The sequence below is a fragment of the Oryx dammah genome, unplaced genomic scaffold (assembly GCF_014754425.2).
Source record: "Oryx dammah isolate SB20612 unplaced genomic scaffold, SCBI_Odam_1.1 HiC_scaffold_17, whole genome shotgun sequence".
NCBI lineage: Eukaryota > Metazoa > Chordata > Mammalia > Artiodactyla > Bovidae > Oryx > Oryx dammah.
The window spans coordinates 67,827,140-67,848,095 of record NW_024070201.1 but is presented as its reverse complement, the minus strand read 5'-3'; the positions used below and the strand labels follow the sequence as shown (position 1 = coordinate 67,848,095).

The 20,956-nt window shown below is 37.2% G+C and overlaps 1 non-coding gene across 1 annotated transcript; it reads right to left on the bottom strand.

The window, feature by feature from the left end:
- Positions 1 to 17,102: 17,102 nt before the first annotated feature.
- TRNAC-ACA lies at positions 17,103 to 17,174 on the bottom strand. The gene has a single exon. It is a non-coding gene; the product is annotated as a tRNA-Cys (tRNA).
- Positions 17,175 to 20,956: the final 3,782 nt, after the last annotated feature.

The window sequence follows — 20,956 nt, the reverse complement described above, 5'->3', positions numbered from 1 at the left end:
TGGCATGTGAGGTCTTAGTTCCCCAATCAGGGATTGAACCCACACCCCCTTGCATTGGAAGTGTGGAATCTTAACCACTGGACCACTGGGGAAGTCCCTTCCTTTTCTTTCTTAAAATGAATACTAACAATAGGATAAACAAAAACCCAGATCTTTTGAATTTCATGCCATCTTATGCCACTTCATTTGGGAGTGAACATCTCTAGCATTCCCAGCCACTCCCAGCTATTAGTTGAAGAACTTAGTTTTTAGCTCACAGAATGACACTGTGGCATATTCTGTATTGAATTTAATGCATGTAGTGTCTTTTACCGGAGAAGGCAATGGCAACCCACTCCAGTACTCTTGCCTGGAAAATCACATGGATGGAGGAGCCTGGTAGGCTGCAGTCCATGGGGTCGCTAAGAGTCAGACATGACTGAGCGATTTCACTTTCATTTTTCACTTTCATGCATTGGAGAAGGAAATGGCAACCCACTCCAGTGTTCTTGCCTCGAGAATCCCAGGGACGGGGGAGCCTGGTGGGCTGCTGTCTATGGGTCGCACAGAGTCTGACATGACTGAAGTGACTTAGCAGCAGCAGCAGCAGCAGCAGCAGTGTCTTTTACATGTTCATAACATACCTAATGCATGGGATTTTTAATATCTCAGCTTTCTATCCTATTTTTACATTTCTGTGATATTACCTTAGCAACCGATTCCCTTGTCACCCCCAAATCATAACCCAATACAGACTGATCATTTTCCAAAATCATTTTTTAATTAGTTTATTTTTAATTGGAGGATAATTGATTTACAATAGTGTGTTAGTTCTTGCATATATCAACATGAATCAGCCATACAGGCCATCATCTCCTCTTCTCCCAGCTTACTTTTTCTAGTATCCGAAGTATCCACACCATTATTTCTTTGACTTTTATGAGACCTATCAGCACCTCCATTTTTGGTGTTTACTTTTGTTATGAAAGTGAAAGAGAGTGGAAAAGTTGGCCTAACGCTCAACATTCAGAAAACTAGGATCATGGCATCTGGTCCCATCACTTCATGGCAAATAGATGGGGAAACAGTGGAAACAGTGGCTGACTTAATTTGGGGGGGCACCAAAACCACTGCAGATGGTGATTGCAGCCATGAAATTAAAAGACACTTACCCCTTGGAAGGAAAGTTATGACCAACCTAGATGGCATATTCAAAAGCAGAGACATTACTTTGCCAACAAAGCTCCGTCTAGTCAAGGTTATGGTTTTTCCAGTGGTCATGTATGGATGTGAGAGTTGGACTGTGAAGAAAGCTGAGCGCCAAAAAATTGATGCTTTTGAACTGTGGTATTGGAGAAGACTTTTGAGAGTCCCTTGGACTGCAAGGAGATCCAATCAGTCCATTCTAAAGGAGATCAGTCCTGGGTGTTCATTGGAAGGACTGATGCTAAACTGAAACTCTAATACTTTGGCCACCTCATGTGAAGAGTTGACTCACTGGAAAAGACCCTGATGCTAGGAGGGATTGGGGGCAGGAGGAAAAGGGGACAACAGAGGATGAGACGGCTAGATGGCATCACCAACTCAATGTACATGAGTCTGAGTGAACTTCAGGAGTTGGTGATGGACAGGGAAGCCTGGTGTGCTGCGATTCATGGGGTTGCAAATAGTCAGACATGACTGAGTGACTGAACTGAAATGAACTGATGTTAATGGCATGGTATCATTCTCTCACCTTCCTTCTTAACTGACTTTGGATTTTGTACTCTATTTTATTATTTAAAAAATTAAAACAGAATTTTAAAGTAGTTTATTAGGATTTTTTTTTTGGGAGGGGGGCATGTGATGCAGCATACAAGATCTTAGTTCCCCAATCTAGGATTGAACCCATTTCCCCTGCATTGGGAGTGTGGAGTCTCAATCACTGGACTTCCAGGGAAGCTCATATACTTTGTTTTGATTGTCTTCCTTGGGGACCTTCTTACATTTTACATGAAACCTATTAGGATATGCTTTTAATTTTATTTTCAAAATATGTCTAAAACATTGCTACATCTCACCATCTCATCTGCTACAAACCTATCCCAATTGCATTATCTTAAAAATGTGCTATTTTCATGGGTTCTAAAAATGGTGTTTACACTTTTACTCTGGTGTTCTCCTCCCCCACTCCCAAAAAGCATTCTCAACACAACCAGCAGTGTGTGTGGTTGTCTGAATTTAGGAAAAATCTCCTAATAGTTTCCCTTCTCATTTGCAATGAAATTCAGCTTACTTATGTCTTGCAAAGCTTAAAGCTTCACATCCTCTGATCTATGGCTTCCTCTTAGCCATTTCACTACTGTTCTGTTTACTCTTCTATGCCAGTCACACTGATTTTCTCCGCATTCCTCAATTTCCCCAATATACTTATTTCTTGTTATTATTAATATTCTTCTACTGTTTCTCTGAAATCTACTTTTTTAAAAGAAAAATATTTTTATTCAGTGATTTATGGATCAGAATTAATATTATTTTATGCATTTTGTAACTCAAATAGAATACAGTGGTATAAAATAATTTATAGAATGAAACTATAGTTATGTGACCATTAATTGACAGTTTACTCAACAACTTGCTCAGAAAAGTATGACATGGAGATTAGGTGAGAATAGTATGTACTAAGTATCTAGTGAGTTACTATAAAGTAACAGTGTATAGTGGGATAAGTAAGTGTTCTTTGCAGTCAGGCTTATGTTTACATCCAGGATTTTGCTAAAATTGTGTGACAGGGCAAATAGCTTAGTGTACAATGTCAGAAAGGAATGGTGAGAGAGCACATCCTTCGTTGTTTGCTGATCTTACTGGAAAAGTTTTGAGTTTCTTAGAATAAGTATAATTTTAATTCTAGCTTTTTTTTTTGGTAGATATTCTTTATCCAACATTCCATTGGATCATAGAAAAAGCAAGGGAATTCCAGAAAAGCATCTACTTCTGCGTTATTGACTACACTAAAGCCTTACATTGTGTGGATCACAGCAAACTGTGGAAAATTCTTAAAGAGAAGAGAATACGAGAAGCAACAGTTAGAACTAGACATGGAACAATGAACTGCTTCCAAATTGGGGGAGGAGTACATCAAAGCTGTATATTGTCACCCTGCTTATTTAACTTATATGCAGAGCACACCATACGAAATGACAAGCTGGAAGAACCACAAGCTGGAATCAAGATTGCTGGGAGGTCCTTTCCCCTTTCTGTTTCTACCCTCCTGAAACGGAGACCAGATGGCAGAAGTCAGAGCAACCACTGTGGGACTTTGAAAAAACAAGTCAATGGAATTTCAGTTATCTCAAGGACCAAAACTATTTGAATCACAACCTAAAACTACCGAGGGATCCTTCCTTCTCTGGGTTCCAGTGAAAGCCAGCAGTCATCTTTGTCATTCAGTAAAGATCAAACCCTGAGCCTTTGGAGTGGATGCACTGTATCCAAGACCCTAGACTACCAGAGAACTAACCCTAGGGGGAATCAAATAGTGAGAACTCACACAAAGGAAACCACTGTAATACCAGACCTGGCATCACACAACCACCAATAACACCCTGTGCAGGATGTTAAACAACAAACAAAACAAAAATACAAACCAAATCATCAGCAGACAGGAGTACCACCTCACTCAGCCTTGCCCATCAGAGGAAAAACAAGAAAACAAACAAAATTCAGCACAAATCTCACCCCATAAGAAGCTTACACAAACCACTGGGCCAAACTTAAAGGGAGGAAACCAAAGGAAGAAATAATTCAACCTTGAAGCCTGGGAAAAGGAGACCTCAAACATAACAAGTTTTTAAAAAATAAATAAGTAGTGAAAAGGCAGAAAATACTACACAAATGAAACAACAAACCAGAAACAGAGAAGTCCAAATAAATGAAGAGGAAACAGGCAAACTACCTGAAAAAGTATTCAGAATAATGATAGTAAAGATGATCAAAAACCTTGAAACCAAAATAGAGAAAATGCAAGAATCAATTAACAAAGACCTAGAAGAATTAAAGATTAAACGTGCAAACAACACAATTACTGAAATTAAAAATACCTTAGAAGGAATTGATAGCAGGCTATTTGGAGTAGAAGAATGAATCAGTGAGCTGGAAGATAAAATGGTGAAATAACTTCTGCAGAGCAGAATAAAGTAAATAAAATGAAAAGAACTGAGGATAGTCTCAGAGACCTCTGAGACAATATCAAATTCACCAACATTCAAATAATAGGGGTCCCAGAAGAAGAAGAGACTAAACACAAAGAAAGAATTTTAAAAGCAGCAAGGGAGAAGCAACAAGTGACATACAAGGGAAACCCTATACGCTTAACAGCTGATCTTTCAGCAGAAACTCTGCAGGCCAGAAGGGAATGGCAGGATATATTTAAACTACTGAAACAGAAAAATCTACAACCAAGATTACTGTACCCAGCAAGGATCTCATTCAAAATTGATGGAGAAATCAAAAGCTTTTCAGACAAGCCAAAGTTAAGAGAATTCAGTACCACCAAACCAGCTTTACAACAATGTTAAATGGATTTATATAGTCAAGAAATACAAATGAAGAAAAAAGATTTACAAAATTAACCTCAAACAATTAAGAAAATGGCAATAGGAACATATATATCAATTACTTTAAATGCAAATGTATTAAATGTTCCAACCAAAAGATTCAGACTGGTTGAATGGATACAAAAATAAGACCCATATATATGCTATTTACATAACACCCACTTTAGACCTCAAGACACATATAGACTGAAAGTGAGAGGATGGAAAAATATATCCCATGCAAATGGGAAGCAAAAGAAAGTTGGAGTAGTAATCCACATATCAGGTAAAATAAACCTTAAAATAAAAAAAGATTACAAGAGATAAGGAAGGACACTATATAATGATCAAGGGATCAATCCAAGAGGAAGACATAACAATCAATTGCAAATATCTATGCAGCCAACATAGGAGCATCTCAATACATAAGACAAACACTAGCAGACATAAAAGGAGAAAAGGCCAGTAACTCAATAATAGTAGGAGACTTTAACACCCCACTCACACCAATGGACAGATCATCAAAACAGAAAATTAATAAGGAAATACAAGTCTTAAATGATACATTAAATGAGATGGCTCTCATTGATATCTTCAGGATATGCCATCCAAATGCAGAAGAATACACCTTCTTCTCAAGTACACATGGAACATTCTACATGTTGGACAACATCTTGGGTGACAAATCAAACCTCAGTAAATTTAAGAAAATTGAAATCATATCAAGCATTTTCTCTGATCACAACACCATGAGACTAGATATCAATTAAAAGAAAAATAACTATAAGAAACACAAACACACGGATAATAAACAACACGTTTCTAAATAACCAATAGGTTACTGAAGAAATCAGAGGGGAAATCAAAAAAATTTCTAGAAACAGATGACAAGAAAACATGATAACTCAAAACCCATGGGATGCAGCAAACCCAGCTATAAGAGGGAAGTTTATAGTGATACAATCCTGCCTCAAGAAACAAGCAAAACATAGAATAGACAGCCTAACTTTACACCTAAAACAACTGGGAAAAGAACAAACAAACAAAAAACTTAGGAGAAAGAAAAATCATAAAGATCCAAGCCGATATAAATGAAAGAGAAATGAAAGGAACAATAGTAAAGATTAATAAAACTAAAAGCTGTTTCTTTGAGAAGATAAACAAAATTGAAAAACCTTCAGCCAGACTCATCAAGAAAAAAATAGAAGAATCAAATCAACAAAATTAGAAATGAAAAAGGAGCGGTTACAACAGACAATGCAGAAATACAAAGGATTATAAGAGACTATAATGAACAACTATATGGCAATAAAATGGATAACCTGAAAGAAAGGGATAGATTTTTAGAAAAGTTCAATCTTCCAAGACTGAACCAGGAAGAAATAGAAATCATGAACAACCCAATTACAAGCACTAAAATTGAAGCTATGATAAAAAAATCTCCCAAAAAACAAAAGCCCAGGACCAGATGGTGTCACAGGAGAATTCTATCAAACATTAAGAGAACAGCTAATGCCTTTCCTTCTAAAACTTTTTCAAAAAAATTCCAGAGGAAGGATCACTTCCAAACTCATTCTACAAGGCCACCATCACCCTGATACCAAAATCAGACAAAGACAACACAAGAAAAGAAAGCTACAGGCCAATATCACTGATGAATATAGATGCAAAAATTCTCAAAAAAATTTTAGCAAACAGAATTCAGCAACACATCAAAAAGCTCATACACCATGATCAAGTTGGATTTATTCCAGGAATGCCAGTATTCTTCAATATACTCAGATCAATCAATGTGATACACCATATTAACAAACTGAAAGATAAAAGCTATATGATCATTTCAATAGATGCAGAAAAAGCCTTTGACCAAATTCAGCATCCATTTATGGTTAAAACGCTTCAAAAAATGGGCATAGAAGGAACCTACCTAAATATAGTAAAGGCCTTTCCTTCTAAAACTCTTTCAAAACAATTCCAGAGGAAAGATCACTTCCAAACTCATTCTACAAGGCCACCATCACCCTGATACCAAAATGATACTTATATGATAAGCCTACAGCAAACATTATTCTCAATGGTGAGAAACTGAAAGCATTCTCCCTAAGATCAGAAACAAGACAATGGTGTCCATTTTCACTACTATTATCCCACATAGTCCTGGAGATCCTAGCTACAGCAGTCACAGAAGAAAAGGAAATAGAAGGAATGCAGATTGGAAAATAAGAAGTAAAGCTCCCACTGTTTGCAGATGACATGATACTGTATATAGAAAACCCTAAAGATAGTATCAGAAAATTACTGGAGCTAAGTAGTGAATTTAGCAAAGTTGCAGGATACAAAATCAATACACAGAAATCACTTGTATTTCTATATACTGACAATGAAAAATCAGAAAGAGAAATTAAGAAATCAATCCCATGCACCACTGCAACAAAAAGAATTAAATTTCTAGGAATAAACTTACCTAAGGAGACAGTCATCAATGCAAAGAAATAGAGGAAAACAACAGAATGGGAAAGACTAGAGATCTCTTCAAGAAAAGTAGAGACACCAAGGGAACATTTCATGCAAAGATGGGCTTGTTAAAGGACAGAAATTGTACGGACCTAACAGAAGCAGAGGATATTAAGAAGAGGTGGCAAGAATACACAGAAGAACTGTACAAAAAAGATCTCCACGACCCAGATAATCACCATGGTGTGATCACTCACCTAGAACCAGACATCATGGAATGTGAAGTCAAGTGGGACTTAGGAAGCATCACTACGAACAAAGCTAGTGGAGGTGATGGAATTCCAGTTGAGCTATTTCAAATCCTGAAAGATAATTCTGTGAACGTGGTGCACTCAATATACCAGCAAATTTGGAAAACTCAGCAGTGGCCACAGGACTGGAAAAGGTCAATTTTCACTCCAATCCCAAAGAAAGGCAATGTCAAAGAATGCACAGTTGCACTCATCTCACATGCTAGTAAAGTAATGCTCAAAATTCTCCAAGCCAGGCTTCAGCAGTATGTGAACCATGAACTTCCAGATGTTCAAGCTGGTTTTAGAAAAGGCAGAGGAACCAGAGTTCAAATTGCCAACATCTTTTGGATCATGGAAAAAGCAAGAGAGTTCCAGAAAAACATCTATTTCTGCTTTATTGACTATGCCAAAGCCTTTGACTGTCAGGATCACAATAAACTGTGGAAAATTCTGAAAGAGATGGGAATACCAGACCACCTGACCTGCCTCTTGAGAAATGTATGCAGGTCAGGAAACAACATTTAGAACTGGACATGGAACAACAGACTGGTTCCAAATAGGAAAAGGAGTACGTCAAGGCTGTATATTGTCACCCTGTTTATTTAACTTATATGCAGAGTACATCATGAGAAATGCTGAGCTGGAAGAAACACAAGCTGGAATCAAGACTCCTGGGAGAAATATCAATAACCTCAGATATGCAGATGACACCACCCTTATGGCAGAAAGTGAAGAGGAACTAAAAAACCTCTTGATGAAATTGGAAGAGGAGAGTGAAAAAGTTGGCTTAAAGCTCAACATTCAGAAAATGAAGATCATGACATCTGGTCCCATCACTTCGTGGGAAATAGATGGGGAAACAGTGGAAACAGTGTCAGGCTTTATTTTTGGGGGGCTCCAAAATCACTACAGATGGTGATTGCAGCCATGAAATTAAAAGATGCTTACTCCTTGGAAGGAAAGTTATGACCAACCTAGACAGTATATTCAAAAGCAGAGACATTACTTTGCTAACAAAGGTCCATCTAGTCAAAGCTATGGTTTTTCCTGTGGTCATGTATTGATGTGAGAGTTGGACTGTGAAGAAAGCTGAGAGCAAAAGAACTGATGCTTTTGAACTGTGGTGTTGGAGAAGACTCTTGAGAGTCCCTTGGACTGCAAGGAGATCCAACCAGTCCATTCTGAAGGAGATCAGCCCTAGGATTTCTTTGGAAGGAATGATGTTAAAGCTGAAACTCCAGCACTTTGGCCACCTCATGTGAAGAGTTGACTCATTGGAAAAGACCCTGATTCTAGGAGGGATTGGGGGTAGGCGGAGAAGGGGATGACAGAGGATGAGATGGCTGGATGGCATCACTGACTCGATGGACGTGAGTCTGAGTGAACTCCGGGAGATGGTGATGGACAGGAAGGCCTGGCGTGCTATGATTCATGGGGTGGCAAAGAGTTGGACACGACTGAGTGACTGAACTGAACTGAACTGAAGGAGACAAAAGAACTGTTGACAGAAAATTATAAGACACTGATAAAAAGAAATCAAAAATGACATCAATGTATGGAGAGATATTCCATGTTCCTTGGTAGGAAGAATCAATATTGTGAAAATTACTATAATATCAAATACAGTCTACAGAGTCAATGGTATTCCTATCAATTTACTAATGGCATTTTGCACAGAACTAGAGCAAAAAAATTCACAATTCATATGGAAACACAAAAGACCCCCAATAGCCAAAGCAGTCTTGAGAAAGAAGAATGGAGCTGGAGGAGGTAACCTTCCTGACTTCAGATTATACTACAAAGGTACAGTCATCAAGATCATGTGGTACTGGCACAAAAACAGAAATATAGACCAATGGAACAAGATAGAAAGCCCAGAAATAAGCCCATGCACCTATGGGTACCTTATTTTTGACAATGGCTGCAAGAATATACAATGGGGCAAAGGAAGCCTCTTCAATAAATGCTGTTGGGAAAACTGGATAGCTACATGTAAAAGAATGAGATTAGAACACTTCTTAACACCATATACAAAGATAAACTCAGAATGGATTAAAGACCTAAATGTGAGACCAGAAACTATAAAACTATTAGAGGAAAACATAGGCAGAACACTCGATGACATAAATCAAAGCAAGATCCTCTTTGACCCACCTCCTAGAACAATGGAAATTTAAAAAAAATAAACAAGCGGGACCTGATTAAATTCAAAAGCTTTTGCACAGCAAAGGAAACTATAAGCAAGGTGAAAAGACAGCCCTCAGAATGGGAGAAAATAATAGCAAATGAAACAACTGACAAAGGATTAATCTCCAAAATATACAAGCAGCAGCTCATACAAACAACCCAATAAAAAAGTGGGGAAAAGACATTTCTCCAAAGAAGACAAACAGATGGCTAACAAACACATGAAAAGATGCTCAACATCATTCATTATTAGAAAAATGCAAATCAAAACCACAATGAGATATCACCTCACACTGGCCAGAATGGCCATCATCAAAATGTCAACAAACAATAAATCCTGGAGAGGGTGTAGAGAAAAGGGAACACTCTTGCACTGTTGGTGGGAATGTAGATTGATGCAACCACTATGGAAAATGGTATGGAGATTCCTTAAAAAACAAGGAATAAAACCATCATGTGACCCAGCAATCCCACTCCTAGGCATATCCCCTGAGGAAACCAGAGTGAAAAAAGACACATGTATCCTATTGTTTGTTGCAGCACTATGTATAATATCTAGAACATGGAAGCAACCTAGATACCCATTGACAAATGAATGGATAAAGAAGGGTGGTACATATACACAATGGAATATTACTCAGCCATAAAAAGGAATCCATTTGAGTCAGTTCTGATGAGGTGGATGAACCTAGAACCTATTATACAGAGTGAAGTGAGTCAGAGAGAAAAAGATAAATATTGTATTCTAATGCACACATATGGAATCTAGAGAAATGGATCTGAAGAAATTATTTAAAAAAGATTGCTGGGAAATATATCAATAACCTCAAATATGCAGATGACACCAACCTTATGGCAGAAAGCAAAGAGGAACTAAAGAGCCTCTTGAAAGAGGAGAGTGAAAAACCTGGCTTCAAACTCAACCTCCAAAAAATGAAGATCATGGCTCTGGTCCCATCACTTCATGGCAAATGGATGGGGAAAAAATGGAAACAGTGACAGACTTTATTTTCTTGGGCTCCAAAATCATTGGGGAAGGTGGCTTCAGTCATGAAATTAAAAGACACTTGCTCCTTGGAAGAAACGTTTTGACCAAACTAGACAGCATATTAAAAAGCAGAGACAATACTTTGCCATCAAAGGTCCATCTAGTCAAAGCTATATTTTTTCCAGTAGTCAAGTATGGATGTGAGAGTTGGACTATAAAGAAAGCTGAGCACCGAAGAACTGATGCTTTTGAACTGTGGTGTTGGAATAGACTCTGAGAGTCCCTTGGACTGCAAGGAGATTCAACCAGTCCATCCTAAAGGAGATCAGTCCTGGGTGTTCATTGGAAGGGCAGATGTTGAAGCTGAAACTCTAATATTTTGGCCACCTGATGGGAAGAGCTGACTCATTTGAAAAGACCTTGATTCTAGGAAAGGCTGAGGGCAGGAGGAGATGGGGACAACAGAGGATGAGATTTTTGGATGGCATCACTGACTCAATGGACATGAATTTGGGTGAACTCCAGGAGTTGGTGATGGAGAGGGAGGCCTGGCGTGCTGTGGTTCATGGGGTCACAAAGAATTGGACACAACTGAGTGACTGAACTGAACTGATAGAACTCCTGGAAGTGGACATCATAATATTGTGGAGTATTGTCCAGGTCCCCTTGTAGTTTTTAATTCTCAGTGGGGAGAGCACTGAGAGCTAATTCATCCACTGTATTTCAGGTTTTCTTACCCCGGCACTGGTTCCCTTGACCATTTCCTCTCCTTAGTCTCCTCTCAGAGAAACCATACCTCCCTGCATTTGGCTGCCTAAGTCTCTATAATTGGGCCAATGGTTTATCCTATCCTCAGTCCTCATGCAAGAACTGTAGATTTTTCAGTCTATTTAGCTTTTATCAATATTTGTTGTCAAGACAAAATGGTGATTTCCAAGTTCCTTACATTCAAAACTGGGCACTGGAAGTCTCTTAATTTATTCTGCTTTTTCTCATCTGTGAAATAGAGCTATTAATAATACCTAACCTTGCAAAGTTGTTTTGACTAAAACATGGTTACTGATAACGTATTCCCAACTCTTCTAGGAACTTGGTATAAGGGAATTGAAGATTCAGTGTGAAATGCTTGAAAAGTAGAAGTGTTTTACGAATGTGAGCTATTATATCATATCAATTTTTAAACCCAAACAGTAGAAGTGGTCATTACATTGCATTTTATATTACATCATATTATTGTAATGTAAATTATTACATTTACATTATAGTTTATTATTCCTCTCATCATATATTGTCATAAAGCTTACATTTGGCCCTAGGCCATTTTTAATATACTTTTATTTTTATTATTTATTATTTATGTAGCACTTGACCCTTTTATAATTTATGTAATTTAATGATCCTTAGTTAATTACTTAAATGAAAATTTATAATGTACAGTGTAAAGAATAAAAGAAAGCTTCTGAGACTGATATGAAAAAATACTGAAGCTATAGGTGATTATTCCATAGTTAAGACTTTCAGGATGATTTAAATATAAGGACCAGCTTCATTCAGGCACAAAGAAAGAAAGTACCTTATAACTACTATGCTAGAGAAACATATATATATATATATATTTGTCTCCAAATGCATGTTCTTAGCATAAGTTAATGTTCAGGCAAAAATAATTGTTTTTATTTTATTTTTCATTATTAAACAAGCCTGAATATTAGATCAAAGTCTACATCAGTTTTTCATTTTTTGAGACCCCGACTTAGATCACAGTGAAGAAAACAAATTAAGATTGGAAGCTCATTTGGGATAGATAGGGTCTTGTCTAGCAAAAATCTAATCAATGCTCCCTGCCTTACAGGATAGACTTTATTTTTCATTACCTGCTACTAACAGATGGCTTTCCTGGTCCTCAGTTGAGGGGGGTCTCAGTCCATTCCCCAGAGGTCATATGTTTCCAGGCAAAACTATTGCCCAATTGGCATCATGCCATTTAATATAGCAGAAATTGGGTTGGCAAAGATAGAAATCTATGGGTCAGAGTTTAGTGGCATTGTTAATTGATCCAAAGAAAATGCATGTTTGGAGATTCATAGGTTGCAGCTTTAATTCTCCCTACTTACAAATGCAAGCCAGAAATTAAATTAACTTCAGTAAATCAAATTGTTATACTTAGGACAGATTTTTTTGAGAATACTGTTTCTAAGATAATTTGGTCACTGACAGATACTGCAAAAAGTAAATTAAGAAGACAATTCTAAGGATTAAAATTTGTGTGTAAATTTTAATTTGGAGTACAAATATTATTCATTTTAATGGAAGGAGCTTTCTCTGAAATAATCCTAGAGATTATAATCCTATTGAATTAACCAATCCACATACACATAGGCTTACACATGTAAGGCAGTAGAAAATATACAGATTGGCTCCATATTACTAATCTAGCAAAGGGATGAGAATGATAACTATGTACATTTACAGTACAGCTTCAATACTTACAGTGGTGCCTTTTTACATTTATTATTTCATTTTGTCCTCAGGAAATCTTTTGAATTAGTTAATTTAATCTACAGTTTTTCAGATAATGGATAATGTATAAATTTCTCAAGAACACACAGTTCATAAGTATAGGAGCTGAGATTCAAATTCACATCTCTAGGCCCAAGCATTGATCTTGTTTCACTAAATTTCAGAATTAAAATGCATTTTTCCTTTATCGGAGTGATATCTTACTCTTCCTTGAGAAAATGGTTGTCATAATTTGCTATCACTTCCCTCACTTCAAGAGAATTTATACTGAAGAAGAAACAGTATAGAAATTCATAAAGATCCAAGAAGATATTCTTACCTATGCCTTTTTCACATTAAAGAGAAACCATAAAATGTAGGAATTCTCCAGGCAAGAATATTAGAATGGGTAGCCATTCCCATCTCCATGGGATCTTTCCAACCCAGAGATCGAACCCATGGTTTTCTGCGTTGCAGATGGAGCTCCCTTTACCATCTGAGCTACCAGGGAACCACAAATAGCCTCTCCACACAGGTTCTGCAGTCTTAATTCTTGCTTTTCCACCTTTACTTCTTTTCACCTCTGGGGACTTTCTTGTTGTCTGTCATAGGAAGAAAAATATCGTCTAATTCCTCTAATTACCATGAAATTATTAGTGAGCTAGTAAATTAACCCTTTATGATTCTGAACATTTCTAAAAGTATATTATATATATACACACACACACACACATATATACATATATAAACAAACAAATGAAATAAAATCCATGCAGTTGTTTGTGGTGCTGGGGGTGGAGGTGGGGGATCTCAATAAAAAGTGAACAGAATATTCTTATTCATCGCAATTTTTATATTTGGGGGTTTGCCAACTGCATGATTAAGAGATAAACTTTTGTGTGTTTTTGCATTATTTTTGTTCTGTTCTATGTTAATACATTTACAAGAGAAAATTAATAATCTCAGTCAAATAGACCAAGTAGAAAGGGAACAATTTTGTTCTCCTCCCTATGCCCAAGACATCACGGTTTACCCTGAAAAGAAAAAAAAAAAACACACTATTTCTATTTGTCCCTTCTGTACTGACAACATCTAGAAGTCAAAAGGCAAATGTGGGCAGATTGAATTTTTAAGAGGTATGCTTGGTTGAAAATTGTCAAGAGCCACCTACTTTTACTTATTTCTTCTTTCATAGCACAGAACAAAAGATTTTTATTTAATGATATTTCTCCCCACATGGAACATAACACACACACACACACATACACACATATTTTAAGTAAAGAACAGTATTCAACTTTTGGAGAGGCTTTCTCACCTTAACCAATGCAAAGGAAGTTTTAAAATTAAAGAATAATTATACAGATAAGATTCAGTGACAATAGTAATTTAGGAAAGGTGTTCAAATATAATCAAATCAATAAGAGTGAATCTCCTGTGAACACAGTTTTGAATATTACTCTTTGTCCCTTCTAGGGTTAGGTAATGAATTATAAGAATTGCTCCCAAACCTCTCTTCTGAGTAATTACACTCTTACTTGCTTGTCTTTTCCCCACCAGCACCATGAAAATTACAGCATTCTGATCAATAAGGATATAAAATGAGAGGAACAGAAACAGTGATTTTTGCTTTTCCCAGGCGTTTCACATTTTTGCAAACACAAATATCTGTCTGCAATTACTTTCCTCTGAGGACTGTGTTTTCTGAAGCCTTTTCAAATGAGAACTACTGGATACATTTTTGTTTTGATTCATTCATTTTTCTTTTCACATCCCATTGGATTGTCAGCTAGACTTGCCAGTATTCGTCCATCAGATGTCTGCATGCTAGTTCCATTTGTTGACATCATGCCTCAAAATACAATGGTGAGAAATATGAACATGTTTTAACTGCAATTTAAAAAGGCTACAGAAACCTCATTTTAATTATTTTGATCAATTAACACTGTCACTTAAAATCAACACGAGCACTTAAAGTCAGTAAGTATTCATACTATTGATTCAGATTGGACGAGTGTAGTTTATTTTCTTATTTTCTGATGTGTCAGTCTGATCTTAATTGGATTGGGAATTAGAAAGCCAAGTATATATTGAGCCATATTTGCTTTTAGCCAAATGTAAAGTTCAGATGGTTTTAGTGATTCCTAAAAATAATATAAAAGAACACTAAACCACTACTTCTTAATGATAGGTAGAGGGGAATTCTGTTACTGTTTGAAGTTTCTTAAATAGTTATTAAAAAATAACCCAGACCAAGAAGCATTAACCTTGCCCAAAATAGGTCCTTTAAACCCCACCCTGCAAAAAAAATCACAGACAAAATGTCTACCAAACCTTTATTATGTAAATGTGGGTTCTAAACCAGGTGCACATGGGTTTGACTCATTCCCAGTGCTTGTTGGTTGTGTAATGTTGGTCAGTGTTTAAACTTCTCCAAGACTTAGTCTCATTCTTTTCACACTATGGTAACATAAATACTTGTGATGAAGTTTCTGAGAGAATTAGGTACTTTGCTTTCTGTAAAGTGATTGTCAGAGTCTACATAGTAAGTATTTAATAAATACTATTAATTTTGTAATATTATTACTATTAAATAGTCCATGATAGCTGTCAGTTACTTCAATCAGGGACTGATCATTCTGTTTCTCTCTTTCTTTTTTATTAATTAATTTATTTTTAATTGGAGGATAATTGTTTTCTAATATAGTGTTGGTTTCTGCCATATATCAACATGAATCAGTCATAGATATATACCATAGGTATACATATGACCCCCCACTCTTATTAAACTTTCTTCCCACCTCCCACCCCATCCCATCCTTTTAGGTCGTCACAGAGCATTGAATTTGAGCACCCTGCATCATACAGTAAATTCTGACTATCTGTTGAGTTTACTATAATACCTGATACAAAACAAACTTTGGTAGAAAGAATTAGCAATGATGACTAAATGTAAAGATAAAACAAGGAAAAAGGGAGTTTGTAGTACTACAGCCTGTTTCCTTCATCTCTCACATCTTTCTAAGCTAAGTCTACTTTGACTCAGCATGAACAAATATTTGTAGTTTTCATGTACTGATTGCCAGCCTTGATGTTACCACATCTTAGGGTGTTACTGATTATGATAAGCTCCATGTTTGCCAATTCATAACTTTTCATGAAGCTGCTATGCCCTTAAGGATATTTCCCCTTATATTTTGATGGACTACATCCAGCTGGTAATGAGTTGTATTTACTCTTGCTTGATGACTCCCCAAGGCTTCCTGAGAAAGAACTGTGTGTAATTCCTGTGGAGTATGGGCACTCAGAAGAAGGAGAGGCACTAGGCTCCCAGAAATTCAAAATTTCCAGATTACTTTTTCCTTGAATGTCTTATCTACTGTCCAACTTATTTTTGTCACACCAGTCCAGTTAACTTTGGGGTGGATAAGGAGTGATGAGCATCAAAGAATTCTATCAGTACAGCTAGTAGCATGATTTCCATATTATAGCATTTCTTGCCTCCCAAACACTCCTCCCATTTTAGAAGAGAGGAAAGCACTTTCAGGGGACTTAGATATGTTTTTTATATTATCTAACTATATCTCAGTTTTAACTTGAATAACAAAATTCTACTTGGGGAGCATTATGTGTGGGAAACGATCTCAATCAATGCTTGTTCATGATGCTTATGGAAGTCCATTGACACAATCAAAGTGACAAGGAAAAGAAAATTGGAGGGGAATAAGTAGGGCTTACCAAGGTGATCCTAGCAGTAAAACAACCTGTCTGCCAATGCAATAGACATAAGAGATGCAGGTTCAATCCCTGGGTTGGGAAGATCCCCTGAAGGAGGGCATGACAACCCACTCCAGTGTTCTTGCCTGGAGAAACCCACAGACAGAGGAACCTGGGGACGGGGGTTGCCTACAGTCCAAGGGGTGGTAAAGAGTAGACAAGCCTAAAGAGATAGCACATAAGCAAGTTTAAGTCAGACTGAGTGACTATTCCTGGGAAAGTGAAAGTGAAGTCGCTCAGTCGTGTCTGACTCTTTGCGACTCCATAGACTAGCCTTCCAGGCTCCTCTGTCCATGGGATTTTCCAGGCAATAGTACTAGAGTGTATTGCCATTTCCTCCTCTAGGGGATCTTCCCAACCCAGGGCTCGAACCTGGGTCTCCTGCATTGTAGACAGACGCTTTACCGTCTGAGCCACCAGGGAAGTCCTGGGAACTTTTTTCATAATAACTAGGATAAACAGGATTGTAAACAGGCCTTTACAAAATCTCCTTATAAATAGCAATAGAGTTAGCGATTATATTGTAGACCTCACAAGCATAACTATGGATGAGTTATAACAGACAAACTTGTTCTAATGGATATGAATGGGTCCTGTGGCTGGAATAAAAATTTCAGTGATGAAACATACATCATGCACAATGTCACAAGACTTTGATGAAAGTGAATTTTGTATGTTCTAAAAACCTAGCTTATTCAGACAATGAATCCAATAAAAACCCATACACCAACACTCAAGAGGGACAAAGAGAGCTTTAATAAGTTTTCATAAAATACTAACACCCACTCCAGTATTCTTGCCTGGAGAATCCCAGCGACAGAGGAGCCTGGTGGGCTGCCATCTATGGGGTCACACAGAGTCGGATATGACTGACTCATCTTAGCAGCAGCAGCAACATAAAAACAGCAATATTTCTAAATGGCTACCCTACTGCTTATGACATATAATTTCATGCACTATTACAATGAAATTAATGAAATAAGTATTTTCAAAGAATGTTGTAGAAACGTCAACCAATAAAACATTGAATGAAAGTTCTCTGTATATATGAAAAATTACCTTACATTCTAGTGTATATTGCATTCAGACACATGCTGCTAAGTCGCTTCAGTCATGTCTGACTGTGCAACCCCATGGACTGCAGCCTACCAGGCTCCTTCGTCCATGGGATTTTCCAGGCAAAAGTACTGGAGTGGGTTGCCATTGCCTTCTCCTAGGGTAACTTATTTTTATTATTGCCTACATCTTTGAGCTTTCTGCTGAGTAACCCAATCACTTTACTTTTGGTTAGTGTGTTTGTGAGGTAAGTGTGTGGTGGGGGAGGGTCTAAGGTTGGAAAAGACAGTTTAAAATGCCAGTGACAGGGGTAGTGACCTTATCTATCTCTATCTCTTTAGTTGCTAAGTCGTGTCTGACTCTTGTGACCCCAAAGGAGCCTGCCAGGCTCCTTTGTCCATGGGATTCTCTAGGCAAAAATACTAGAGTAGGATGTCATTTCCTTCTTCACGGGATGGAGTGGGATGCTATTTCCTTCTTCAGGGGACCTTCCCGACCCAGGAATCGAATGGGGGTCTCCTGCATTGCAGGCAGATTCTTTACCAACTGAGCTATTAGGGAAGCCCAGTGACCTTATACTATCAGATGAATTATGGATTTTTTCCCCATTTTTAAAAATTATTATTACTTTCTGTGCTATCCTCATTTAATTTTTCTGTGTGAAGCTCCGTTAATGGCTTCCTCAGGAGACTTTATAAACTCGGATGTGTGCTGGGGGTGTGTGTGCACTCACACACTTACACAGACACGTGCAACTTTTGGGATGGAAGAGGATTAGAAACATCTAATAACCAACATTTTTCTTGCTGGCAAAAACTGCAAGAAGCCAAAGAAAATATTGTGAAATGAAACAAATATATGAGTGTATAAAATATCAAAAAGAGAGAAATAAATTCCTTTTCTAAAGGATAGTCTAAGTGTTCAAGAATAAAGAACAAGTTTGTTAGAAGTGTAAAATAATGCTTGCTGTGGTGAAGGGCCATGGTAGATTCAGATATTGAATTGAGTTTTTAGCAGATTTTTTAACATTAAAATAGCTTTATTTCTATCTATGAAAGAATTTTTTTTTTTTTTTTGCTCCTTCGGAATATCCTGTACCAAAGTAGTTCACAAAGCTGCAAATTTGAAGCACATTATTTTGAATAACTAAATATAACTTTGAGCATTAAAAACAGCATTTGTTCAAACAGAGGCAGAATACATAGAGTATGTTGACAACATGGATTCCATTCAGTTCACACTGCTTTAAGTAGACTTTGTTTCAAATGACTTATTCAATATAACTGTGTACTTTGAATGGTAATTACACTTAAGTCTTTAACGCCTGCTCTGACAAAATCTTTATTGAGCAGTGAGTCACACTGTAAAATCACCAAAAGGTAAGACCTAGTTAGAACTTATGCCTAACGAATAAATATTTTTCACTGTGTGGTCTCCAATTAATAATGTTAACTCTTAGGTTATCTTTGAAGCAATTGTTACCTATGTGGATCGTGTCCATACCAAAAGATAAAACATAATACATCTTTGGTGTATTTGTCCTCTTCTCAAATATACGTGAACCATGATGGCAACTTTGCACTGACTCTAGATAGATATTTGAATAAATAGCTATTTACATGGGGTATTAATGTACAGAAGTGTTTCCATGGAAACCTGCTAATGATTATTTCAGATAGAAAAATAAAAGCTGTGTGCCAAATTCTATTTTAATTACATTTTTGATGTAATGAATTTTAACTTATGATTCAATTGGTATATGTGTGAAGTAAAAAGTGTGAGTATTTTCTTTGTTCTTAGAAAACTCATTAAATCATGCTATTACATAAATAGAGGTTCAGTTCAGTTCAGTTGCTCAGCCGTGTCTGACTCTTTGCGACTGCATGAACCGCAGCCCGCCAGGCCTCCCTATCCATCACCAATTCCCGGAGTTCACTCAGACTCACGTCCATCGAGTCCGTGATGCCATCCAGCCATCTCATCCTCGGTTGTCCCCTTCTCCTCCTGCCCCCAATCCCTCCCATAATCAGAGTCTTTTCCAATGAGTCAACTCTTCACATGAGGTGGCCAAAGTCCTGCAATTTCAGCTTTATCATCAATCCTTCCAAAGAACACCCAGGACTTGGTCATAACTTTCCTTCCAAGGACTAAGTGTCTTTTAATTTCATGGCTGCACTTACCATCTGCAGTGATTTTGGAGCCAAAAAAAATAAAGTCAGCCACTGTTTCCACTGTTTCCCCATCTATTTCCCATGAAGTGATAGTATTTTTAGGTAAAAAAAAATAAAAATAAAAAATCAGTCTTTATTTTAAAAGGAAGTTGCATTTTCAGCATCTACCTTAAAATGAATATTGACTTATTTAGTATGCCACATAAATAACTTTTTAGAGTTCTGTTTTTAGAAATAAAATATATGGTATTTTTCACAAGAGGTTTTGGGAAAGATAGACTGAATATTTTCATTTCTGGAGGAAAAATACTTTCACTTCCTACATTTGATAACAAAAGAAAGCATCAAATTAACATGACTCTAAAATCATCTTTGATTATGTGTATATGACTTCTGTGTAGAAATTTTGTCTCTCCTATCCCACCCTGAAAGTACCTGATCTCATCTGATCTCAGAAGTGAAGTAAGGTTGGGCCTGGTTACTACTTGCATGGGAGAAATCTTGATGGCATTGTCACATACAGAAAAAAATGCTTTGGAAAATGCACCATAGAGTTTTGGGAAAAAAAAAAAAATAAGGTGGCAGATATGAAGAGCTGAAGTGTATGTTTGGCTATTGTTAATTTTTTTTTTTTAAATAGATACTCTATATTTCTTTCTGTCTTTTTTTTTAAAGCCTGCCATACAGCATTGCTGACTACTGACAAGTGCTCTGCTGCTACTGCTGCTGCTGAGTCGCTTCAGTCGTGTCCGACTCTTAGTGACCCCATGGCCTGCAGCCTACCAGGCTCCTCCGTCTGTGGGATTTTCCAGGCGAGAGCACTGGAGTGGGGTGCCATTGCTTTCTCCAGACAAGTGCTCAGTCACGTCCTGATCTTCGTGATTTCATGGACTGTAGCCCACCAAGCTCTTCTGTGTATGGGATTTTAAAAGTGAAGTGTGCTGGAGTAGATTGCCATTTCTTTCTCCAGGGGATCTT